Source organism: Gymnoscopelus microlampas, assembly GCF_963454915.1.
Source record: "Gymnoscopelus microlampas genome assembly, chromosome: 19".
NCBI classification, from domain to species: Eukaryota; Metazoa; Chordata; class Actinopteri; order Myctophiformes; family Myctophidae; genus Gymnoscopelus; species Gymnoscopelus microlampas.
Genome location: NC_139956.1, coordinates 10,643,165 through 10,657,413, shown reverse-complemented (window position 1 = coordinate 10,657,413; position 14,249 = coordinate 10,643,165). Strand labels below are relative to the sequence as shown.

Genomic DNA, 14,249 nt, shown 5'->3' with positions numbered 1-14,249 from the left:
CATACTGGTACCAGTTAACCCATTGAGACCTGAAGCCGATTCTACATGTCTCCTAAATCTCAACAGTTTTCTGAAAAACGTATGTTTCTATATCAGTGGTGCTCAATCTTTTTCATGCCAAGAACCCACAAAATTATATGTATTTGGCCCGCGGACCCCCATCAAAATATGTTGTTCCAGGGACCCCCCAGAAGCAAAGATTTGAGTTAAAAATGTTCGCTTTAAAAATATATATATTCAAAGATTTTCACTCATTTCACGATTTTTCAAAAATAGCAGATCTACAAGCTCGTAGCGCGGCACTCGGTGCCGCGCTACGAGCTTGTATATCTGCTATTTTTGAATAGCCCAAAGTGTAAAATAATGCTTTTTTTAGCTCTAATCAAAAAATGACACAGTTCCAGGTCTTAATGGGTTAATCCTACACTGGGCTACCAACTGTCTGCCAGTTGGCACGCAGGGGAGATGCTCGTGTGTGGTTGCTTGGGAGGATTTAGGACACAGCGATGCAGGAAAGTCAGGAGCTAAATACACTACTTGAACAAAGTGTAGGCTGTTTGTTTGTGTTGTTGGCTTTTGTCTTAGATGTCTTAAATCCATTGTGTCCTGGAGGTCCGAAATGATGTAGCAGCACTTTCTCAAATTAACTTTCACAAGAGCTAAACCTCGGCTGACGCACCTGTGCTCTCTAGCCTTCCACTTTAACCCATTGAGACCTGAGGCGATTCTTAAAAAAAATCTAAATCCTAACAGTTTTTTGAAAAAAATGTAAAAAATATTGTTTCACGATTTTTCAAAAATAGCAGATCTACAAGCTTGTGTGAGCTTGTAGATCTGCTATTTTTGAATAGCCAAAGACATCTAAAGTGACACAGATGCGTTCCAGGTATCAATGGGTTAAAAGAAAGAAAAGAAATACATTCTTCTACCCCTCAAAAATCCCTTAAACCACGGGCTTTGCTCTGAAAGGATATTTGCATAAAAATAAAAGTAATTATCATAATAATCATCAGCGTGGCAGCTTCAGAGGTTCTAAATATATTTATCTATTTCAGAGGGGACTCAAAAGTTTTTTGAGACAATTATGAGCAATTATTAATGACGAGTTAAAAGGCCAACGGAATGGGATTATTTTATAAACGAGAGAGCAATTATCAGTGAATCTGCATTAACCCATTAAGACCTGGAACTGTCTCATTTTTAGATTTGAGCTAAAAAGCATTATTTTACACTTTGGGCTATTCAAAAATAGCAGATATACAAGCTCATAGCGCGGCACCGAGTGCCGCGCTACGAGCTTGTAGATCTGCTATTTTTGAAAAATCGTGAAAATGTGTGCAAATCTTTGAATAATATATATATTTTTAAAGCGAACATTTTTAACTCAAATCTTTGCTTCTGGGGGTCTCTGGAACAAAATATTTTGATGGGGTCGGCGGCCAAATACATATAATTTTGGGGGTCCTTGACATGAAAAAGATTGAGCACCACTGATATAGAAACATACGTTTTTCAGAAAACTGTTGAGATTTAGGAGACATGTAGAATCGGCTTCAGGTCTCAATGGGTTAAAGATAATTAACAATTCCTGTCCGATGGATTAAGCATAGGGCATTGTTTTGTCATTAGGGACAGAGACTTTTACCCACCACGACATGCCTGTTAATCACGTTAATCCAATTCTGACTCAGCGCGCCACGCCACTTGAGAATGTGCAAGAATCAGGTACTGTATACCCGCGTGACTTAGGACTTTGCATTTATCATAAAGCTGACTAAACTGAGCTTGACATTTGGGTACGCGAGCGAGCTGCAGTGCATACAGGAAAAAAAAATTGTGATGTAGCATGCATATACAGAACCACCTCCCCTCTCCTGCCTTATTCAAATGAACATCAATACATGTCCTGCCTCGAGCTAGCCAGCCTGCCCGAATCCCAATGACGGATTGACTGAAACAAACGGTGGTATAAAAACAAGCGGCACTTGCAGATATTTTAGCTTAGTAATGTGTTTGTTTAAGCTCGGGCCCCGGATAGATACCGCTTGGGATGTGGTGGTGGAGGGGATGGATGGATGGAGGGAGGCGGTGGAGGGAGGGAGGGAAGGGACAGGCGGCGGCCGCGAGCGAGGCTGAATAATGGTACACATCCAGGGCTCGGGAATGCATTAGCGGTGCACACGCGGCTCGCCCCGGAAAAGCGCTACACAAGCACTTCCTCTCCTGGATGCGGCCATATGTTTTATAGCAATTTTGGTTTACTACGCAACCGGGCTCCGCATTCTATCCGGGAGAATATGCCCTGTTAGCTCAAGCAGTATTGATTCCTTTTCAGAGGCAGGCATGGTGGGGAAGTGGAGGGAGGGAGGGAGGGGGCGGGTTGCGGGGGGGCTACACAGCCGAGGAGGGAGAGAGAGGGAGAGGGCTCATTGGATATCAAGGGCTCTGTTTTTTCTGCAAGCCATAAGGAAATTTAAATATCTTGCTGGAAAGCAAAATGGGTGCCATTCTCCATGAGGCTGGCAGAGGTTAACCCATTAAGGCCCGGGAACACTTCGGTGTCATTTTTTTTTTTTTTTTTTTCTCGGGGCTATTCAAAAATAGCAGATCTACAAGCTCATAGCGCGGCACCGAGTGCCGCGCTATGAGCTTGTAGATCTGCTATTTTTGAAAAATCGTGAAAATGTGTGCAAATCTTTTGAATATATATATTTTTAAAGCAACTCAAATCTTTGCTTCTGGGGATTTTACAAATGTCTTCTAAATACTAACAGTTTTTTGTAAAAAAAAACTATGTTGCTATAATATCAGTGGTTCTTTTTTTTTTTTCATGTCTAGGAACCCCAAAATTCCATGTATTTGGCTGCGGACCCCCATCTCAAAATATTTTGTTCCAGGGACCCCCTCAGATTCAAAGATTTGAGTTGAAAATGTACATATATAATTCAAAGATTTGTGCACATTTTCTCGATTTTTTTATTTTCAAAAAAAAAAATCCAAATATTTCTGAATAGCCACATTTCTGAAGAGCCAAAAAATCTAAAAATGACACACAGATGCGTTCCCGGTCTTAAAGGGTTAAACACTGCTCACGGCAGCAAGTTAGTGGACTCTGGGGGCAGGGAGGTGGGAGGAGGGAGGAGAGGTGGTGCCAGCAATGACAGCCCGGGCCCTGGCGGTACTCTGAGGCAGGAGATTATGCAACGCAAACAAGGCAATGAATTGCTTTTTGATGTCGGGGAGGAAGAATAAAAGATCCAAGGCGGAGTAGTTTCAGGGGCTGAGGGAAGCACGTTCAGTTGAGACAGATGACACTTTGCTGCTGCAGAGGAATTTAGGGTGGAATGTGTAGTACATTGTGTAGCAAAGGAAAAAAAAAGAATATCCGTGTGCAGCACCATCTCATAGTCAGGCATAATCCAGGCATTCCTTAAACCCATTAAAGGTTTCATGACATTCAGTTTTACAACCCATTAAAAGTCTTTGTCATGGTCCTTCAAACGTGCATTAAAAGTTTTAACTGAAAATTCCACTCCAGTGAGCCATTGCAAGTGTTTTTCTCTCACATTTCTAAAGCCTTTTCAACTGCAATGAAAAAAGAAATCTTTGCCTGCGGGTGTCGCTGTTGAGGGATTTTGCCTGTCAATCATCACCTCTGCTCCGCCCCCCCCCCCCAAAAGGAAAGGATAGGGGAGGGGAGGGGCGAGGAGGAGAGTGGGCGGGATTAATGGCCTGTGACTTCACTGTCCAAGGGCCAATCACAGATTACTTTTCAGCCTAATTATTCAGAAAACCTCAGACCACAGAAAATCCACTGAATGTTCAAAGTTATTTTTTTTTTTTGTGTAATTGAGGTCATAAAACCCCCCAAAAAACATTAAACTAGAAAAAGTGCTCCTCGGAGCACAACTCTCCGCCAGAAGACTTGTGTTGGTTCGAAGGTCGCGAAGGTCGCTATCCCTCTTGTATATGTAAGTGTCCTATCCATCCTGTCTGGGTAAGTGTCCTCTTCCGTTCATTCTGTGTAAGTGTCCTATCCCTCCTGTCCTATCCGTCCTGTCTATGTAAGTGTCATATCCCTCCTGTCTATATAAGTGTCTTATCTGTCCTATCTGTCCAATAAGACAGATAGGAACAATTGGACCGCGACTACTTGACTACTTCCGGTTCGAAGGTCTTGGAGTGAGCTAGTGGCCGGATTTTCGGTATTGGAATCTGGCTTATCACAGTGACACATGTATTTATAGGTCGCTATCCCTCTTGTATATGTAAGTGTCCTATCCAACCTGTCTGGGTAAGTGTCCTCTTCCGTTCTGTCTGTGTGAGTGTCCTATCCCTCCTGTCTGTATAAGTGTCCTATGTCATATCCCTCCTGTCTATATAAATGTCCTATCTGTCCTATCTGCCAATTATGTATCAGCCATGCAGCCATTTCATGGTTCCCGTCTTACCTCACTCTGACAGTGGCGGAGACACTGTCAGAGTGATGCCATGTATATATAGGCCCGGTGGCGTCACTAGCCAATCAGATCACAGTATTTCACGTGTCACGTGAGGCTTGACCAATCGGTGTGTCATGTTTAAGAAGACCGCCAGAAGACTTGTGTTGGGAATGTTGGGAAAGTGTACTATCTGTCCTGTCTATATAAATGACCTATCCGTCCTGTCTGTGTAAGTGTAAAATTTATAGCGTTTTTTTTTTAAATGGTTGGGAAAAAAAAACTTAAAGATGTTAAACATTTATCAAAATGCTAAAATGTATAAAAAAAATGTTGAAACAAAAGAAGCTCAAACAAAAACAAAAACAAAACAAAATAAGCTCTTCAAAAAAATGTTCATAGTTAAATCAAAAGAGTGTATTATAGGGTGAACTAAAAGTTGATTAACCTTTACAAAACCCTAAGACTTATTCTTAGGGTTATTCTCAACGACTTATTCGTCAATAGGTGATATTTTAATGACTGTAGTTTGGAATTTCGTTTCATCATTGAATCGATATGGTGCTACCTTATTGGAAAAGATATGTTTTGTATGTACTAAATTTAGAAAGATGTTTTTAAAAGAAGATGGATCATTCTGTTTCATTTCTGCCATAGCATTTGCGTTGTGGCCTAAAAGGGTTTCAACGTGCTCTTCAAAACAACTGATCCACTCGTCGGCTGTGTCATCCTTTATTTGCAACCTTAATGCGAATCGATAAATATGTTGTGTAACTTCGTTGCATTTTCTACAGTAAAGTTCTTCCTGCTGTTCGACGAGTTTAGTTTTACATGTAGGACACGATTTATAGATACACGTATTTGATTGACTGTCAGAGATTTCTGCTGCCACTTTATAAAAAAAACTCTTTCCTTTTAAAATGGGTTCTTCGGGATATTTCATTTCTCTTAATGTTTTCCATGTGAAATTGCTATCAGAGGACAGGTGGCTCATGGAAGGGGTAGTTATGTTTCGTTCACAGGGTAAAACTTTACTATATTCATCTAAGAAAATTTCGTAATCTTTGTTTGCCGTCACGTATTTCGGGTTTTTTCTTTGTAGTTTTCCAGGCGAAATACAATATACTACGCCTTTTTTCACTTTCACTGAAAATTCATCTGCATATTTACCAAAAGCTACTATGCGAATTGCTGCGCTTTCATCTGTTACAGTGAAACTGTATATCTTTCCCTTTGTACTATTAGTATATTCTTTAATTTCACATATATTTATCACTAGTCCTTGAATTTCCCAGTTATGATTAGTTAAACTGAGTTCAGCAATCGGAGTTATGGCAGGATTTGCTCTTATTTCGGTAATTGCATTTATCTTGCTGGCAGGTATTCGTAACTGACAGTGTGCATTTGAATTCGTAGAGCTTATTGATCTTTGCTTTGAATCTACCTGGATGTGCGAACTGGCTGCATTTTCTGTTGTAGATGCGAGAAGTCTGTCTGTTAGTAGCCGTATTAGGTCAGTATGCTCATTTAATCTCTTTTCATAGGACATCATCATTTTCATGATCACCTCTTTATCAAAGAATTCAGGGCTTACGAGGGAATAAGTGGCTGAATTCAGAGGTGTTTCTTTGATGTCTTTGTTATTTGTATTTTCGTCTGTACATTCATCTGGCGTGGGCAATGTCGCGCGATCCTTTACATCTTCCAGACAAATGAGGTCAGTATTTGTCCTCCTCATTTGTATTTCAAAGAATTCGGGGCTCACCAGTGATGAGGTGATGGGGGAACTTGGAGAGTCGATGTCTTTGACAGGACTTAAAGAAGTGTCGTTCTCGATTTTCCGCTTTCTGGTCATCTTCTGAGTTTTTGGCACAATTCTGAAGATTTCAATCAGCAATATCTACCTGCTCACAACATTTGGATAGTGTAAGTGCTATGTGTTCCACCTTGTTAAGTGACTTGTTTAATTGTGTCGGAGAAAGGTCATTTGATGCTATTGTCATGATCCCGCCTCCTATTGTTTCTCTGTCAGCTCTGAAGCAGGTGGAGTTTGGTAGGATGAGGTCATCTGCATTTAAGTTGTTGTATGGTTTCAAAAAAGTTTCCACTAAACATAATACATCTAAATCTGTCAGTATTCTATCGTTTATCAGATCAGGTAAATGTTCTATGTATGATCTGATATTTAACATAGCGATACTTAGGGTGGATTCTTTTGCAGAACGTGGGATCTCTCGGTATACTTGTAGTTGATTCTCTCGTAGTCGAGTCATTTCTTCGAGTACAGCAGGGTGAGTTTTGATATGTTTGGCATGAAAGCTGAGGAGGTACAGGCCTTGTAATGATGTTACTCTGCTGAGTGCAACATAGACCTGACCTGAGTTGAATAAGCCATTTTCCTCTACACTAACTACTATCTTATCCAATGTTTTTCCTTGGACTTTATGAATTGTGCATGCCCATGCCAGATTAAGTGGGAACTGTACTCGTCTTCCTTCTATAGAGTTTTTAGTACCCGTATAGAAATGTGCAGTATGCCTTTGTATGGGTACTGCTTTAGCAAAGTCGTTTTTGTACTGACTGGCTATTTTAGCAGCTTTTCCTACACGATCACTGTCAAAATTGACCAGGATGGTTTCGACTCTTTTCTCTGTTTGATGGATGTGAATAACTGTTCCACATATTCCATTGGAAAGTCCATCAGAGACTTTGATGTTGTTTGTCAACATGACTCTGGCTCCGACAGCTATGGACACGATTTCCCGTAAGCCTCCTGTGTCCGATGGTTTGCTCGATAATTTAATATTAACTAATCCTGTCTTATAATCTTTTTTCGAATCAATTGCGGTGATGTTGTATATTTTTGTTGGTAATTCCTTTAATTTTTCATCATTGTGTGAATTTGTGGCCGCATTTGTTCTGAAGACATGCAATGCGTCACTTGGGTACGAAGGATCTGTTTTGGAGATGATTCTTGTGCGTAGCAATGCAATGTCTTCTGCACAGCATGTGTTTGTACGAACTCTCATAAGCAACTCTGCATAGCGTTGGTCATCTTTATGGCGCATTGTTTCTGTTAGTTCAAGTAGTTGGAAGTTTTCTTTCCATAATGAACCATGTAGTCTGACATAAGCATCAGAGGGTGTGTCGAATACCATTTTCGCTTTTATTGGTGGTAGTTGGTACAGGTCACCGACTGCAAGGATGCTGACATTACCAAAACGGGACTCTGGGCTGGTTATACCTGTGATGTCTTGAAGGCGTTTGTGAATGAGATGTAGAAGATCTGCACCCACCATGGAAACTTCGTCAATGATTAGCAGTTTTAATTTTCCCAATCGCGAGCGCAATGTATTTAATGTATCTTGTTTTGGAGGTTGGTATGTCATTGATTTAGTCATAGGTGGAAAGTTGAGGGCAGAATGAAGTGTTATACCGTCGATGGCAAATGCTGCTGTTCCGGTGAATGCTGTCAAAAGTACAGTAAGTTCACTTGGTTCAAAATACTGAGACAGTCGATGAAGTAGGTGCATGGTTTCATAGTGGATTAGTTTAATGATGTGACTTTTACCAACTCCTCCTGGTCCACTCAGAAAGACTTGGTAACTGGGATGCGGTTGATGAGTTTTAAGTGCAATGATTGTTTTTTTGCACCATTTTCTGTGAAAGGTCACCATTTCCTTCTGTTTTGGAGTCAGTGATCGCATCATGCTTAAGTAGTCTTTTCGATTCATCATACTTTTGTTTAGCTCCGCAGTGAAACGTGCATGAAGTTCTGATTGGACTGGTGGCTCTTTAAAATCTACGTCTACATTTGATTGGTCTGCGTCGTCTTGTAATTCTCTCTCTATGATATTGCCTTCATTGTTTTGTATGGCTATTTCATGTTCAGTGTTGGCTGCAATCAAATCCCAGACATCTTGTGGTCTTTTCATTGTTTTAATGTCTTCTACTGCTTGGTCAAGTTCTTGTGTGTTTATACTGAACTTCTTTTCGTTGTGGTGGATTGTCTGTAGAACATGATAATAGTGTTCTTTGAAAGTTGGATGATTTGCTAGTAGGTCTCTTTCCTCTATGCGCCAAGGTAAGTACAACATTAGAATGTTTCTATATTTTTCTTCTCCTTCGGATCTTTCTTTATAAAAACGAATGACACAGTGGCGTGTGCGGGTTCGCATCTGTCCAAGGTCATTTTTCAGGGTGATGTAATTGTTTCTGTCTTTAGGTTTATCATCTTCATCAAAGGTATTTGGTATGTGGTCAAAGGCATCAGAATCAGTTTTATTGTATAATGTTACGTAGGTGGCAGCAAACTCTGCCAGACACATGCTTTCTAGGAAGTCTGGGCGTGCTTCATACCTGTCGAGAAGTGAGATGCAGAATATGTTTTCGTCATCATCATCCATATCTTGTAGTATACTTACCGGTTTAAGAAGAGAAACTCTTTTATGTCTGGGTGATGTGTTCACAAAGATCACCTTTCTGCTTGTCTTTTTTAATGGTAAAGATAGTAATCTGTAAGCTGCTTCTTGAGCACTTACTTCTCTGTTGTTAAGGAATGCAGAGCCAACCTTCTTTAATTGTGTGGTCACATCTTCGCCTCTATTTTCATGAGCAACTTTCTTCAATAATTCACTCATTGCTCTTTCAGATTTTAACATGTAGCTGGTTATGTACTTGACACAAGAGTATGCATCCAATACGAATTGAATATCCATGTTTGCTTGCCAGGTTTTGAGGATGTTTATATTATAGTAATTAATCCAACGTTCTCCTGGTTGACGTTTCAGTATTATTTTTTTTCCAGATTTCATGACTGATATTGCCCATTGGTAATCTTCTTGGTCGACACAGGCGTCTTGTAACAAGTCTTTCAGTGAGATATTCTCAGGATTGTCTTCATTGAACATGGAGGTAGCCACTTTTTGCAGAATCGTGTGGCTTGCATCAAGGGATCTTTGTATAGTGTTTTGGTCATCTTCTTCGTGGAGTTCTGTGGCTATTAAGGTTTCACTACTTGGAAGGTGTGGAAAGTTGAATCTGCAGAAACCATATTTTCTACATGTAGTGGAATGTCTGTGTTTTTGTACTGATAGGACTAATGTTTTGAGTACATCATCGTCTTCTGGGATTGTACATGTTATATGTTTGTCAATGAATGCAGCAACTTCAGCATTTGTGTTCACACCAACTTTCGGGGCATTCTTTATCCACAGTAGTGTGTGCGCATGTGGCGAGCCCCTCTGTTGGAATTCAATACGTATGAAGAAATCTACAAGTTCGCCAAGTGGATTTGATTTGTCATTAAGGACATCTTTGAAATATGTTTGTAGACGATAGTGAAACTGACGTGCAGCTGTTACTGGGTTGTTGCGCAGCCATTTACATTTTTCTTCATAGCCCATATTTTTAACATCATCTGCTGTTAGGATTTTTCCATACTGACGTGCAATACTCTGAATAACTTCTGGCCATTGCATGTCTGCCGCACTCAACATTACAAAGAAGGTTGGTATTCCTAATTGTCTTATTATTGCTAGTAAATCTAAAAGCACATTTTGCCAATAGGCTGGTGAACCTCTTGTGTTTTTCAGGAATTTGAAGGCTATATCTGTGAACAACATTGTTTGTACATTTTCCTGTGATTTAAATATGCCAGCAGTAACCCTTTCATTTTGGAATATTTTACCTCTGCTTTGTCGTAGTGATATCTGGACTTGTTCTTTGACCTGTTGTGCTTCCACCATGTACTGAGCTGTCAGAAGATAATCTATATCTTTAGCAAAACGACCATCACAATGCAAAAGGCGTTGGTTAAAATATTTTCTCTGTGTGATATTTTTTACTCTTTCAGTTTTAAAACCACCACAACCATAAGGGTATTTTGATGGATTTGATAACTCTTCAAAGTTTTCGTCTTGGTAGAAGGCGCATGGTTTTTGGTGTTCTGCAGGGGCGACTGAATATGTAGTGTCTGTATCCAAAAAATGTTCTTCTTGAAGTAATGTGTCATATGGAAGTCCTCTTAATTGAATTGTTTGTTCAAATGCCTGTCTATCTTCTTCATCTTCATTTTCTTGAATAATTTCAACAGTTGATTTGTGTGTTTGATCTATATTACTTCTTTTCAGTGCTACATAATGTATTTGATCAAGGTGGCCAATGGTTACAGTATTACAACTTGCAACTACAGAGGTGTTTTCATTCTTATTTGTGTAAGGTTGTTCTGGTCTAGTTGTCATGGCTTCCCACAAGTCATTATTTCCTTGGATCCAACGGTCCTGCCAGTCATTGCAGATCTGAATGTCCCTGTACAGAGGATTGTGTGTCTGTAGCCAATTTAGGGCCTCAAGGACCTTCTTTGGACGCACAAATTCGTGTATATAATGTCCTTTATATGCAAGTTTTCTTTTCAATTTAAGGGGAATAACTTCAAGGGTCTCTGGAAGTCTTGGAAGTAATTTGATAATAGTGTCTAACTTACATGGAACATTGACTGCATTACCATGAATTGCCTTTTGTCTGCCTCTTGGCAAACCAACAAGTTTCATGAAGGTGATACGTTGACTTATTAACCTTTCTTCTAAAGGATGTAAATCTTGCAGTTCTACGGGAATGGCATCAAGTAATAAGTTGTTAGCCCAAGCTTGTGTAGGGAGTTTTCCTCTTTTAATATAGTCGTGACATGTGTGGCAGATCCAAGTGTTGTTCTGATTTATAGTTGTTGGGTCTTTCTGCAGGAGATCTAAAGTATCCATTGTTTCTTTGTATTTTGAAGGTTTAAACTTTACCACTGATTCTCTATAGAGCATTCGTTCACATGAGAAACAGACATAATTGGGTCCACTTTGTGACATCTTTTTTAAGAATGTAGTTGCAGCGTCATCAATTTCAATGTCTTTAAGACCTGTAAGGCATCTCTTCTTAGCTGCTCGTCTTTCTTCTTTGTCATTTTCAGATGCGAATGTTCTTCGTCTTTGTTTCTCAGCTTGGTCCTTCTGCTGTGGGTGTTGAGCCTCTGGTTCTTCATTGGTTTGATGATTAGATTCTTCAGTTTGCATAATAAGAGTTAATTGCACCGTGTCACCACCGGCTCACAACGTCCCTCCAAGCTCACAGTGTCCCTACAAACTTACAGCCTCACAGTGTCCCTACAAGCTTACAACGTCCCACAGCGTTCCTACAAGCTTACAACGTCCCTACGTCTCACAGCGTCCCTACCAGCTCACAACGTCTTTACAAGCTCAGATCGTCCCTCCAAGCTCAGATCGCCTACAAGCTCACAGCGTCCGTACAAGCTCGTCCCTCCAAGCTCACAGCGTCCCTACAAGCTCACAACGTACCTACGTCCCACAGCGTTTCTATAAGCTCACAACTACCAGCTCACAGCGTCCCTCCAAGCTCAGATCGTCCGTACAAGCTCAGATCGTCCGTACAAGCTCACAACGTCCGTACAAGCTCACAGCGTCCGTACAAGCTCACAACGTACCTACGTCCCACAGTGTTTCTATAAGCTCACAACGTCCCTACAAGCTCACAGCGTCCCTACCAGGTACTCACAGCTGATTAATTAAAATGATTAGCAAAACGAAATCAGACAATATTTCTGATTTAGATATAGAAGCCTAATCATTCATCTGATGTTTTAGTTTATATAGCTAAATATTTATGTATTCATGATGTAACAGTGATGTCATGAATAGTTCGCTATGCCTATTTATTCATGTGAGTGCCTGTGTGTAATGTGAATGTCCTGAGTGTAATGCACCGTGTCATTAACTGTGATCTCAATTTATACTTGAATCTACTGTTCCTATTAATCCTGTCTAATCTATTTATAATACATATTGTGATGACATCAGTGTGTCTACATGATGTATTGCTCCAGCATACTGCGCTGTCTGTCAGGCCCCACTTCTTCATGGGCGACTTGAACCGGCCAACCCCAGTACGGAGGCGGTTCAGCAGTGTCCACTGGACACCGCTGAACCGTAGGTGTTCTCCTTGGACTCCATCCCCAGGGTCTATGTGATGGTGCATCCGTGACGGCTCAGCCAACTCCCACTGCCAATTATGTATCAGCCATGCAGCCATTTCGTGTCTTACCTGGTTCCAACCCCAGTACGGAGGCGGTTCAGCAGTGTCCACTGGACACTGTTGAACCGTAGGTGTTCTCCCTGGACTCCATCCCCAGGGTCTATGTGATGGTGCATCCGTGACGGCTCAGCCAACTCCCACTGCCAATTATGTATCAGCCATGCAGCCATTTCGTGTCTTACCTGGTTCCTGTCTTACCTCATTTTGAAAGTGGCAGAGACACTTTCAAAATGACGCCATGTATATATAGACCACTATGCGTCACTAGCCAATCAGATCACAGTATTTCACGTGTCACGTGAGGCTTGACCAATCGGCGTGTCATGTTTAGAAAGTGAAAACGCGGTGATAACAATACTCTCCTAGCTCCTCCACTAGCGCCTTCCAATGTGTGTGATGATGTGGTCGGCAGTCTGCTCAGGTTCGCCACACTCGCATACTGCGCTGTCTGTCAGGCCCCACTTCTTCATGGGCGACTTGAACCGGCCAACCCCAGTACGGAGGCGGTTCAGCAGTGTCCACTGGACACTGCTGAACCGTAGGTGTTCTCCTTGGACTCCATCCCCAGGGTCTATGTGATGGTGCATCCGTGATGGCTCAGCCAACTCCCACTGCCAATTATGTATCAGCCATGCAGCCATTTCGTGTCTTACCTGGTTCCAACCCCAGTACGGAGGCGGTTCAGCAGTGTCCTCTGGACACTGTTGAACCGTAGGTGTTCTCCCTGGACTCCATCCCCAGGGTCTATGTGATGGTGCATCCGTGACGGCTCAGCCAACTCCCACTGCCAATTATGTATCAGCCATGCAGCCATTTCGTGTCTTACCTGGTTCCTGTCTTACCTCATTTTGAAAGTGGCGGAGACACTTTCAAAATGACGCCATGTATATATAGACCACTATACGTCACTAGCCAATCAGATCACAGTATTTCACGTGTCACGTGAGGCTTGACCAATCGGCGTGTCATGTTTAGAAAGTGAAAACGCGGTGATAACAATACTCTCCTAGCGGAGAGTAACTAGCGGAGAGTAAAAAAAAAAAAAGTTAAAATGAATGTCATAGAACCTTTAAGACCTGAGGCCGATTCTATGAATGCCTTCTAAATCAGTAGTTCTCACACTTTCACAATTCAAAACAAATAATTCAAAAATAGCAGATGTACAAGCTCGCAGCGCGGCACGACGTTTCCCCCCTAAGACTGGGGGAAATCTTGTAGATCTGCTGTGAGCTGTGAGCTTGTAGATCTGCAAGTACACTACATAACTTTCCATAACCTGTGCCAGGTGTGTTTTGTAGTTGGTGAGTTGAAGTATCCTATAGCTACATATACAGCATATTATACAGTGTATCTTCAAACACTTATCCTTTTAGACTACCTTGTATTTTCAATACAATGGGTGTACGATGGGGTTCACAGATCGCCCTGTGTATAAAAGACCATTTGACATTTCACTTAAAGTTATGCTAGGTAACTTTTTCCAAAAAACTAAAGTTAAATTGTATATCTTTTGTGCGTGGCAAATGTTTCACAACGCCCACTGCATGAATTTCACCCCCGAAAGCCTTTTATAAATATATTTTCTATTGAAAGTGGACAGAGACGTGTTTCCTGCGAAAATGACGTCATCTGGCCGGAAACGCGGGAACGGAAATGCACCGGTTTCCTGTTTGGCCAGGAACTACCACACCGGTTTCCTGTTTGGCCAGGAAC

The 14,249-nt window shown here is 41.3% G+C and overlaps 1 protein-coding gene across 1 annotated transcript in view; it reads right to left on the bottom strand.

The window, feature by feature from the left end:
• Window positions 1-14,249, bottom strand: part of LOC311034621 (glucosidase 2 subunit beta-like) — a 289,400-nt gene that overhangs the window by 229,949 nt on the left and 45,202 nt on the right. The window lies entirely within an intron of this gene.